Source organism: Chlorocebus sabaeus, chromosome 8 (genome assembly GCF_047675955.1).
Source record: "Chlorocebus sabaeus isolate Y175 chromosome 8, mChlSab1.0.hap1, whole genome shotgun sequence".
Classification (NCBI taxonomy): Eukaryota; Metazoa; Chordata; class Mammalia; order Primates; family Cercopithecidae; genus Chlorocebus; species Chlorocebus sabaeus.
Genome location: NC_132911.1, coordinates 69,815,939 through 69,827,436, shown reverse-complemented (window position 1 = coordinate 69,827,436; position 11,498 = coordinate 69,815,939). Strand labels below are relative to the sequence as shown.

Below are 11,498 nucleotides of genomic sequence, written 5' to 3'. Positions count from 1 at the left end.
ATTTTCCCACTTTCCATATTCCTTTCTTTGAAAACAAGTCACTAAATACTGCTCATACTCAAATGGAATGGGGATTAAGCTTCAACTTCTGGAGTGGACAATTGATAAACCTTATTTGAAATTCTGAAAGGAAGATTTGTCTTTCCTCATTTATTAATTTATATTTATATTCAATCATTTATTTATATAGACATATAGACTTGTATATTTATTTTATACTGTTACTCAATTGTTTCAGCTTTGGTCATTGGGAGTTCTTTTAACTAGGTTTATGTGTTCCTTTTGTTTTTTGATTATCTCCTTTTTTCTGGAACTATAAGATGCTCTGCGCTTATCTTGTATTTTTCCTTACCCAGCCCTAAAATCAGCCATTTCTCCAAGAAGTCCTGGAATGGTATTTAGAAACCAAGACTTAGGTACTGGATGATCTCGTTGCTACTGGGATATCACTTAATTTATTGTTTTATTTTATTTTTTATGGAGATGGGGCCTTGCTGTGTTGCTTAGGCTGGCCTCAAACTCCTGGACTCAACTGATCCTTTTGCTTGGCGTCCCAAAATGCTGGGATTACAGGTGTGAGCCACCATGCCAGGACCAGGATATTGTTGAATTTATCTTCTCTTACAAGACAGAGCTAGGAAATATATTACCACCTTGTTTTTTAATTCTTTGCTTACATCTCTATGATAGCCTCTAAGGTGACCCCCAATGATCCTTGCCACCTGGTATTCATGCCCCTTGTGTAATCCCCTCTCCTTGAGCATCAACTTGCTTCTAATGAATAGAATACAGTAAGAATGAAAGGATGTCATTTCTAGGTTAGGTTACAAAAAGATTGTGGCTTTCATCCTGTTTGCTCCTTCTAGCTCTCCTTCACTTGCTCTGAGGGAAGACAGTGTCATATGTGAGCTGCCCTAAGGAGAAGCCCATGTGGCAAGAAACTGAGGGAAGCCTCTGACCAACACTCAGCAAGGAACTGAGGCTCTCCTTCCATCAGCTATGAGAAACTGAGTCCTACTAATGGCCATGTGAGGTGAGCTTGGAAAAATAGCCTGTCTCACTCAACCCTTGAGATGACTGAAGCCCCAGCTGACCTCTTGATAGCAGCCTTTTGAGAGATCTGAGCCAGAGGCACCCAGCTAAGCTGCACATGGATGCCTGATGCACAAAAACTATAAGCTAGTAAATTATTACTGTGTTAAGTTGACAACTTTTGTAGATATGTATTAGGAAGTGATATACAGGACGGGCGTGGTGGCTCACACCTGTAATCACAGAACTTTGGGAGGCTAAGGCGGGAGGATTGCTTGAGCCCAGAAGTACAAGACTGTCCTGGGCAACACAGTGAAACCTCATCTCTAGAAAAAAAATATGCATAAGGGACGGGTGCGGTGGCTCATACCTGTAATCCCAGCACTTCAGGAGGCTGAGGCAGGTGGATCACTTGACGTCAAGAGTTCGAGACCAGACTGGTCAACATAGTGAAACCCTGTCTCTGCTAAAAATACAAAAAAAAATTAGCCAGGCGTGGTGGCAGGCACCTGTAATCCCAGCTACTTGGGAGGCTGAGGCGGGAGAGTCGCCTGAACCCAGGAGGCGGAGGTTGCAGTGAGCTGAGATCGCGCCATTGCACTCCAGCCCGGGTGACAGTGCAAGACACTGTCTCAAAAAAAAAAAAAAAAAAAAAAAAAAAAAAAAAAAAGAAAAGAAAAGAAAAGAAAAAACATACATAGGGTAGCCAGGTGTGGTGGTGTGCGTCTATAGTCACAGCTACTCAAGAGGCTGAGGTGGGAGGATCACCTGAGCCTGGGGAGGTTGAGGCTGCTGTGAGCCCTGATCTCAACACTGCACTCCATCCTGGGTGACAGAATGAGACTCTGTCTCAAAAATTAAATTAAGTTAAATAAATAAAATGAAATACAAAGGACACATTAGATAATTAATACAATTTATGTTTCCTCCACAAGATCAGTGACTCTTAAATTTCACATTGGAGCTGTTTAAAAGTATGTATGCCCAGGCCTCTACCTCTGAATAATTCTATTCAGCAGAATTATGATAGTTCTGCATAGCTAGCTTTGGAAACAAATGTGGAAGATTATAGGGCAATCCATTTGGGGATGTGAGAATAAAATAGAATACTTTTCTTTTTCGTGTATTTGATCCTAGAGTTCTTGACCCAAATTAAGGGCTCAGTTTTCTTGGCAGAATCTAGAACAACTGAAACTTCATCTGCCATTTGCAGTTTTTATTGAACAGAACAGAAAGAAACAGAGCTCTCTTACTCACTGTATGACCTTGAAAAAGTCCCTTATCTTTTTTGGGCCTCCAAATTCCGAGTAGGAAATTAAAGGATTATACATGCCATTATTTACACAAATAGATTTGTTCATTATTAGATGTATTAGGCAAAAGAGAGGTGACCAAGGCTGATTGTGAGCTTCCTTCATCATAGAGATTTAACAAAATATCAGATTCCCATTAATGTTGGAAGACAATGAAGCTATATACTGTAGTAGAAAGAATATGGGCTTCAGAGGCAGACAGACCCTTGTTGGAAATATGCCTCTGCCAATGACCAGCAGTGTGGTCTTGAGCAAGACAGTCAGCCTTCCAGGGTCTCAATTTCTTCCCTTTCACAGTGGCAATAGTAGACAGCTCAAAGAGTAGCCTTGAGGATCGATTACGTAACATCTGTCAAATGCTCAGGGGAGTGCCTGGTTTATCTCAAGGGCCCAATAAATAATAACCATGTAGGATATATAGTCAGCTTGGGTGGTTGTGATCCAGTGGTTAGTAAAGTAGGAACAGACCAATGTCTGTGTCAGCCTGTTTTTCATATAAGGCTTAATGACAGCCCCATTTGTTGAGACAGGTTGAATAATCTGCAAAGCTTACAAAGGATCTTTCCTGGAAGTTGAGACCCTTTTCCTCTAGTTGTGTTTTCCACGCCGCCCCCCCCCCCCCCCCAGCTCTAATTGCCTCCCTGAAGAAAATGTAACACACTGAAATAAGCTTCAGGAGGTTCTGCATTAGAATATAGGAATGGATGGTAAAAGATCACAGGGTAGGACGGTGAAGTGCTTTGAGACACAGTGAGGCTAGATGTGTCTGGGACAGGTTGGGCTACAGGAGAGCTGGTCAAGACCAGTTAGTGGGCCAACTTCATCTCACCTGAGGAAAGAGTCAGTGATGCATGCAGTGCCCATTGGCTTCAACGCTCCTTTAATTAGTAATAAAAGCACATATTGGGCTTGGCGAGGTGGCTCACGCCTGTAATCCCATTACTTTGGGAGGCTGAGGTGGGCAGATCACCTGAAGTCAGGAGTTTGAGACCAGCTTGGCCAATATGGTGAAACTCCATCCCTACTAAAAATATAAAAACGTAGCCAGGTATGGTGGTGCATGCCTGTAATCCCAGCTACTTGGGAGGTTGAGGCAGCAGAATCACTTGAATCCAGAATGCAGAGGTTGCAGTGAGCCATGATCATGCCACTGCACTCCAGTGCACTCCAGCCTGGGCAACAGAGCAGACTCCACCTCAAAGAAGAAGAAAAAAAAGCACATATTGTTGGGAAAAGATAACATTTTAATCTGCATTTATTATCTAAATCTCAATTGAATGAATGTTTTTACCATGGTGCCCAATGACAAATTATTGAGCTATTTTGATTCAGTCATAGACTCTGGCGTATATTTGGTTATTCTGAGCCTTGAAACAGTTTAATTCTTCTTAGATCAGCGTATAGTGACCAGAAAAAAAATCTCTATATCCAAATAGGTTAAAAGATCACCTCCAGAGATTGTGACATTCTTTTCTATAAACCAGCTCTTGGGATTGACCCTGACCTATAGAGCTGTTTTTCTTTTTTTTGAGACAGAGTCTTGCTCTGTCGCCCAGGCTAGAGTGCAGTGGTGTGATCTCTGCTCACTGCAGCCTCTGCCTCCCGGGTTAAAATGATTCTCCTGCCTCAGCCTCCCGAGTAGCTGGGACTACAGGTGTACACCACCACGCCTGGCTGATTTTTATATTTTTAGCAGAGACTGGGTTTGGGCATTGTTGGCCAGGCTTGTCTGGAACTCCTGACCTCAAGTGATCCACTCACCTTGGCCTCCCAAAGTGCTGAGATCACCGGCGTGAGCCACTGTGCCTGGCCAGCTGCTTTTTAAAACAAGTCAAATGTATCCATTTTTTTCCTGTTTAACTTTTGGGTTTCCAGTTTTGTTCAAGGTTTCCCTCTGCTTCTAGGTCATATATGTAGTCTTCAAGGTTTGAGTTTTTAATATACCTGGAATTTATTTTTTTGGTAAATGATGTAATATATGGATCCAATTTTATTTTCATTGGATGTATAGTGAGAGCTTCAATTTATAATTATTTCTCTTTCTTCAAAAATTTCTACTTTGACATTTTCAAAACTACATATTAGTTTGATAGTACACATATAGAATTTAGGAATAAATACACATAAATATGTCAGAGCTATGTACTCGAATACATATATATAAAGCTGAAAGTGTTGCTTGATCAAAAAGTTTTGAAATCCAGTGCTTCTTGAGCTCTTCAGACCATGAACTCCTTGAGGGCAGGGATTGTGATTTTCCTTACCTTTGAATCCATAGTTAAGATTGTCTATGGCACATTGTAGCATTCAAAATAATTAAATGAATGAAACTGCCAGTATCTGAATCATGTCTTAAGCAACACAGCTATTGAGAAATGACATTCCAGTGTCCTGTGGGAAGATACCTGAGGCTAGGAACAAGCAATGACTCACAATGGAAGGTCTTATAACTTCACTGGTGTCAAGTTTAGACATTTTAATATGAGAATACAAATTCTTAAAATTTTTAAATACCTCCCTATGGCTTATAATCCATAGGTGCTTAGGAAACTGGTAATTATTTTTTTGTGAATACACCCCCTGCTTCTTAATAGCAGCCATCTATTCTGTAATGGCAGTGTGAAGGAAGAATTAGCTTTCTCAATACTTCAATGGCAGAAGCATGATTATATTTAATATTTATTTATTTATTTATTTTGAGACGGAGTCTCGCTCTGTCTCCCAGATTGGAGTACAGTGGTGCGACCTCGGCTTACAACCTCCGCCTCAGGGGTTCAAGCAATTCTCCTGCCTCAGTCACCGGAGTAGCTGGGATTACAGGCGCCTGCCACAACGCCCGGCTAACTTTTTGTATTTTTAGTAGAGACAGCTGGCCGCGCGCGGTGGCTCATGCCTGTAATCCAAGCACTTTGGGAGGCTGAGGCGGGCGGATCACCTGAGGTCCGGAGTTCGAGGCCAGCCTGACCAAAATGGAGAAACCCCGTCTCTACTAAAAATAAAAAATTAGCCGGGTGTGGTGGCACATGCCTGTAATCCAGGAGGCAGAGGTTGCGGTGAGCCCGAGATCACGCCACTGTACTCCAGCCCGGGCAAGATGATGGAAACTCTGTCTAAAAAAAAAAAAAAAGAAAAAAGAAAAAAAGAAAAGAAAAAAATAGAGATGGGGTTTCACCATGTTGGCCAGGCTAGTCTCAAACTCCTGAACTCAAGTTATCCACCCACTTTGGCCTCCCAAAGTGCTGAGATTACAGACGTGAGCCACCACACCCGCCTTCCTAATATATTAACATTAACAAAAATAGCAAGTTTAATTTCCTTTTTTTTTAGTTGTTTTTAATAACTCTACTGAAGAAACTTACTCAACCAAATGGGTTATGTTTAACCTGGTTGTACCCTTTGGACTTTTTTTTTTTTTGGCGACAGTCTCGCTCTGTTGCCCAGGCTGGAGTGCAGTGGCGCAATCTCGGCTCACTGCAACCTCAGCCTCTCAGGTTCAATTGATTCTCCTGCCTCAGCCTCCCAAGTAGGTGGGATTACAGGCGTCCGCAACGACGCCGGGTTAATTTTTTTTTTTTTTTTTTTTTTTTAGTAGAGACAGAGTTTCACCATGTTGGCCAGGCTGGTGTCGAAATCCTGACCTCAAGTGATCCACCCGCCTCGGCCTCCCAAAGTGCTGGGATTACACGTGTGAGCCACCGAGCCAGGCCTATTTGTTTTCTACTTAGCTTATTTTGCTCCTATTTTGAGTTCATTGGAAGCAAGAAGATAACCGAGAACAAGGGAACGGAAAGAAATGCAAGAAGCTGCTTGGTTTTAAAATTCACTTACGAAGTATAGGAGATACTAGCATTGAATACAATCTGGGATATTTATTGTTATTTACACTCTTTTCCTATTAGAGGCCTCTCATATTCCTTCTGACTTTAATACATGAGCTACGTGGCCGAATCAAACTGTTATAGAGCGAATCCAGAATCTGTTCACTGGGGTTATTGATTGTAAATGGATACATTATTCTCAAAGATCTGCCTGCGGGTTAAGAGTAGGTTTATATTTAGATAAATTTAAAAAAAAATAAAATCTATGCCCAAAGAAAACAAAAACTTCAAGTGATTGCCATCCATAAAACAAGTATATAAATCCTTACTTTGATAAACTACATAGATATTTTAAAATATGAATTTGAGAACATTCTGATCATAAATTCCTTACAAGAAAAAAAAAAAAAAAAAGAATGAAAACTTCTTCCCCAAAATAAATTGCTACTTAAAACGAAAACTGTACTTTGCGTCTTTCAAGCTGCTAGGGAGACAGTGGACACCAAGAAGAAATAAACGAAAATCCAAGGAATGCCTACTGTAGTGCTAACGTCCACAGTAAAACACAAAACAAAAAAAAATTATGAATTAAGACTCACAGAACCGAATAAAATATTAGGTATTGCCTTTATTAGAATTGCAAGAGTTGCTAAAGAAGAAATACTCAATTTGAATTACCGAATGCAGTACCGGTGAAGTCCTACCGGCCCCGGAAGGCTGGGAATTCAGGTTGTCAAAGTGCGACAGTTTCCCAGCCGGAATCAAATTTCTTCGGTTAGCACTTGGTGGACGGCGAGTAGTTAGGGCCAATATAGTGTTCCTGGGTCCTCATTGGATCCGTTCCTCGAACACTTAGTGTATTTCCCTAAACCACCTATGAGCGCTTCACTCTAAAAAGACCTTCACTGATTGGATACTTTATCCTCACGTTGGACTCATTATCAGCCAATAGGAGGGCAAAAGCGACAGAGGCGTCAGGTCACCTGGGAAGAGTCTGCAGAGCCTTTGCCCGCCAGCGCCTTCGCTCTTTGGGTCCCTGAGTTAGACCGGTTGTTTGCGATCGCCGCGGCCGGGGCTGCGAACCGAAGGGCTCGCTCCACGCCTCTTAGGTCTCTACCTCATCCGTAGGTGTGGCCCTGATGGTGCGGCAGGCTCTGGACTCCTAAAGCTCTGGAGCGGTATGTGGGGTCCACGGGCGGCAGACAAAGCAGTGGAGCCGGGAAGGCCGCGGGAAGCGGCCCCTGCACCGAGGCAGCGAATCCGCCTGGGAGGGGCGCCCCGCCTGCCTCTTGTCGGATCCAGTAGTGCGTCCCAGTGAGGCGCTTTAGCACGCTCTACCTCCACGTGTCCCGTGAATCTGTTAGCTTTGCTCACTTCTTCTCTGTCCCCCTCACATCCGACTTTTACTAACCCCAGCATTATTGATGGGTGTCATCTCATCTTTTCATCTCTCCAGGTTATTCTTTGGTAACTTTCTGTTAGTTTTGTGCACCTGCATGTCTCCTAAGAGCGGAAAGACATAGTTGTGTTAGGCTTAATTCAAGAGAGACCAGTGTTCCCATTTTTATATTTAAGACTGTATTTTGGGAGGGCGGGAGTAGGTACTCGTGAAGTTAGCAACTCCTTTGGTGATACTTAGTGCACTGAAGTGTCAGGGCGGTGCAGAAGGTACCTCTAACACCTGGCAGGACAGATGTCCCCACATGAGCAAGTAATATTCTGGTTTGGTAATTGCTGGTGTTTGATTTTGCCATTTCGCGTTCTTACTTTAATCTGATAACCGCTGAGGATTGTTATGTGAGATAACAGGCTCTGAGAACTTAACTTGTCAAAGTTACAGTTAACTCTTCGAGTAAGGGGAAAGTCAGAGTTAACCTCAATGCTTATGTTATTTTTATCAAAGCCCACTTAACTGAATAAGGATTTAGGTTAAACGTATTCCCTTTGCAGCTCTTAGCATGTGAGAATTAAATCTTTGAATTGAATGGTGAATCTTGACTGTACGAGAAGGAAAAATCTTTCAGGCATCTGCCTAACTACAGGTGTCTCGCATGTATCATCTAACTGCTTGCTTCTCAAAGTGTAACAAGTAGCTTAGGCCTCACCTGGAAGCTTGTTGGAAATGCAGAATCTCAGACTCCCACCTTCTGAATCAGTATTTGCTTTTTAACAGGAATCTTTAAGTTACCAGAGTGCTCATTAAAGGATGAAGAGTATTCTTTGTCATAGAATGATTTGTTTGTCCAAGTTGAACTAAACAAAAGAGAAAGTAAAGGTATAAAAAGTTTTTTCACATTTTCATCATTTGTTAGTGAGGCTATGGCCTTTATTTTTATTTTTATTTTTTTGAGATGGAGTATCGCTCTGTGGCTCAGGCTGGCTCAGTGGCTCGATCTCGGCTCACTGCGACGTCTGCCTTCTGGGTTCAAGCGATTCTCCTGCCTCAACCTCTGGAGTAGCAGAGGCCTTGGCCTCCCGAAGTGCTGAGATTACAGGCATGAGCCACTGTGCCCGGCCTCTTGTAGAGTTTATTATTATTATTATTATTATTTTGAGACGGAATCTCGCTCTGTTGCCCAGACTGGAGTGCAGTGCCGCAATCTCGGCTCACTGCAAGTTCCGCCTCCTGGTTTCACGCCATTCTTCTGACCCAGCCTCTCGAGTAGCTGGGACTGCAGGCACCCGCCATCACGCCCGGCTAATTTTTTGTATTTTTAGTAGAGATGGGGTTTTACCGTGTGAGCCAGGATGGTCGCGATCTCCTGACCTCGTGATCCGCCCGTCTCGGCCTCCCAAATTTTATTATTTTGAAATGAGCTATCACTCTGTCGAGCTCCCAGGCTCAGGTGATCCTGCCACCTCAGCTTTTGTATTTTTAGTAGAGATGGGGTTTTGCCATGTTTCCCAGGCTCGTCTTGAACTTCTAGGCTCAAGAGCTCCACCCCTCTGGGCCTCCCGAAGTGCTTGGATTACCGGCCTGAGCCATGGCACCGGGCCATCTCACAGAGTTTTAGAGCTTAGCATTTTATTCATATGTTCATAGCCATGTTTAAAAGATTTGCATTTATATACCAGCATAAAGGTTTAGTGGCTCTTTGTTTTGGCAGCAGAAATCACGTGGTATGTTTATTAAAATGAGTATTGGGCTCTCTTTCCAAATACTCCTATTTAGGATGGGGATAGAGCCTAGGTCTTTGCGTTTTAACAATAATCCCAGTTTATTCTGTTCAGGTCCCCACTTCTTGGTGTTAGCAGTTTAGATAAAACACAACTAGAGAAAAACTTATTTTCTTTTGAACTTAATGCAGTACTCATTGTAGAAGGAGATAGGAAGGTTTTTTTTTTTTTTTTTTTTTTAACTTACATTATGGTTTATTGGCTACTATAAAATTGCTCAGGTCAGTATATTTCAGATTATTTAATAATTCTTCTCACGCCTGTAATCCCAGCACTTTGCGAGGCGGAGGTGGGCGGATCACCTGAAGTCAGGAGTTTGAGACCAGCCTGACCAACATGACAAAACACCCCTCTACTAAAAAATATAAAAATTAGCTGGATGTGGTGGTGCATGCCTGTAGTCCCAGATACTTGGGAGGGTGAGGCATGAGAATAGCTTGAACCTGGGCAGCAGAGGTTGCAGAGAGCTAGGATCATACCATTGTACTGCCTGGGTGACAGAGTGAGACTCTGTCTCGATTTTAAAAAAAGCAAAAAATCAATTCTTTTGGCCAGTGCAGTGGCTTATGCCTGTAATCCCAGCACTTTGGGAACCTGAGGTGCACAGATTGCTTGAGCCCAGGAGTTTGAGACCTGCCCAGGCAACACAGCGAAACCCTGTCTCTACAAAAAATACAGAAATTAACTGGTTATGGTGGCATATGCCTATAGTCTCAGCTACTCGGGAGGCTGAGGTGGGAGGATAGCTTGAGCCTGGGAGGTGGAGGCTGCAGCTCACTCTGCTGAACTCCCAGGCTCAGGTGATCCTCCCACCTCAGTTTTTGTATTTTTAGTAGAGATGGGGTTTTGCCATGTTGCCCAGACTGGTCTTGAACTTCTGGGCTCAAACGATCCACTCCACCGGGCCTCCCCCAGAGTGCTTGGATAACCAGCCTGAGCCATGGCACCTGGCCATCTTACAGTTTTAGAGCTTAGCGTTCTATTCATATGTTCATAGCCATGTTTGAAAGACATGCCTTTATACACCAGCATAAAGTTTTAGTGGCTCTGCCACTGCCATCCAGCCTGGGCAACAGAACAAGACCCTATCTCAAAAATAAAATAAAAATTATTTTGCACTTTGCCAAATTGGGCATATAGGGAGACTGAATCCTGAAATATTCATTTAAAATCATTTTTTCCAACCTATGAAGATAGACTTTTTTTTTTTTTTTTTTTTTAAGAGACAGGGTCTTGCTGTGTTGGCCATGCTGTGGTAAAGTGGCTGTTCACAGGCAAGATCATAGCACACTGCAACCTTGAACTCTGGCCTCAAGCGGTCATCCTGCTTTAGCCTCCCAAGTTACTGCACCCAGCAAAGGCAGACATTTTTATCAAACAGCTTGAGTGTTTGTGTGAAGTTGAAAAAATTAACACAGAAACATAATATGTATCTAATACATGAATTGGGGTTAGAGTTGTAACTTTTGTTTATCTGTTTTCAATTTCCTAACTATTCTATTGCTATCTCATAAAATCTGCTTTGTGAACTCTGCAGTCCACAGAAATACTGATCATTTAACAGAATTTAAGCAATGGCCAGGTGCGGTGGCTCACGCCTGTAATCTCAGCACTTTGGGAGGCCAAGGAGGGCAGATCACCTGAGAGGTCAGGAGTTCAAGACCAGCCTGGCCAATATGGTGAAAACCTGTCTCTACTAAAAATCAAAAATTAGCCGGGCGTGGTGACAGGCACCTGTAGTCCCAGCTACTTGGGAGGCTGAGGCAGGAGAATCACTTGTACCTGAGAGGCGGAGGTTGCGATAAGCCAAAATTGCACCACGCCACTACAACCTGGGTGACAGTGAGACCCTGTCTCAAAAAAAAAAAAAAAAAAAAAAAAAAAAAAAAATTCAAGCAATGTGGTAGTTAGAAATGGATGTCAGAGTGACTTGCTATCATCAAGAATATTAAAGTAAGAAAAATGAGTCTTGACTGTGAGGAGTTCTCTCCTGAAGTTTTACATAAAACCCTTGTAATTTGAGGGACAAATCACAGCTTCTGTCAGCTTTTCTTGCGTTCCTTTAAATGCCATGGGAAATGCAGTGACCACAGCTTCTGCCTCTGTTATACAGTAAACCCATAACATTGTCGGATTCAACCAAGCATGAATCGAAATA

General features: G+C 42.7%; 1 protein-coding gene across 1 annotated transcript in view; it reads left to right on the top strand.

The window, feature by feature from the left end:
• The first annotated feature begins 7,151 nt into the window (after positions 1–7,151).
• ARMC1 (armadillo repeat containing 1) overlaps positions 7,152–11,498 on the top strand; it is a 31,654-nt gene continuing 27,307 nt past the window's right edge. Inside the window, exon 1 of the mRNA XM_008000763.3 lies at positions 7,152–7,341. The gene's annotated coding sequence lies outside the window, so the exon portion shown is untranslated. The remainder of the gene's footprint in view (positions 7,342–11,498) is intronic.